General features: G+C 40.6%; 1 non-coding gene across 1 annotated transcript; it reads right to left on the bottom strand.

Annotated features, from left to right (window-relative positions):
- Window positions 1–235: 235 nt before the first annotated feature.
- LOC132536314 (U6 spliceosomal RNA) lies at window positions 236–342 on the bottom strand. The gene has a single exon (XR_009547943.1). It is a non-coding gene; the product is annotated as a U6 spliceosomal RNA (small nuclear RNA).
- Window positions 343–793: the final 451 nt, after the last annotated feature.

Raw genomic sequence — 793 nt, forward strand, 5'->3', positions numbered from 1 at the left:
ATGCTACAGTGTTTTCTCTCTCTATCTCTCTCTCTTTCTCCTCCCTTTCTCCCTCACTAATAAATCTTTTAAAAGAGCTCCAGCATATGTAGAAAAAGGGTTCAGACAGACCTAGGATCCAACACATGCAAACCAGACCTCTTACCACTGAACCACCTCCCAGCTTGCATTAACTGGCTCTTTAAAAGGTTTTAATTATTTATATGTGTACATATATTTTATAAACTTTTTTTGAAAAAATATGGTACACTTCATGAATTTGTGTGTAATCCTTGAGCAGGGGCCATGCTAATCTTCTCTGTATCATGCCAATTTCAGTATATGCACTACCAAAGCTAGGACTATATTATAATCTTATTTAAAAAGTGTTAAGAGATGGAGACAGTTGGAGTCGGGTGGTGGCACAGCGGGTTAAGCGCCGCACATGGCGCAAGGCTCAAGGACCGGAGGAAAGATCGCGGTTCGTGGTTAGAGCTCCTGGCTCCCCACCTGCAGGGGAGTCCCTTTACAGGTGGTGAAGCAGGTCTGCAGGTGTCTGTCTTTCTCTCCCCCTCTCTGTCTTCCCCTCCTCTCTCCATTTCTCTCTGTCCTATCCAACAACAATGACATTAATAACCACAACAATGTTAAGCAACCAGGGAAACCAAAAGGAAAAATAAATAAAAATTTAAAAAGAGTGGATAAGAATAGAAAAGAAAAAAAAAAGAAAGGGAGGCAATGGGACTTTGGTGACAACAACAACAAAAAAATAAAATAACCTATTTATACTCTAGAATTGCAAAATGGCTAGGGC

The sequence above is a fragment of the Erinaceus europaeus genome, unplaced genomic scaffold, assembly GCF_950295315.1.
Source record: "Erinaceus europaeus unplaced genomic scaffold, mEriEur2.1 scaffold_324, whole genome shotgun sequence".
NCBI classification, from domain to species: Eukaryota; Metazoa; Chordata; class Mammalia; order Eulipotyphla; family Erinaceidae; genus Erinaceus; species Erinaceus europaeus.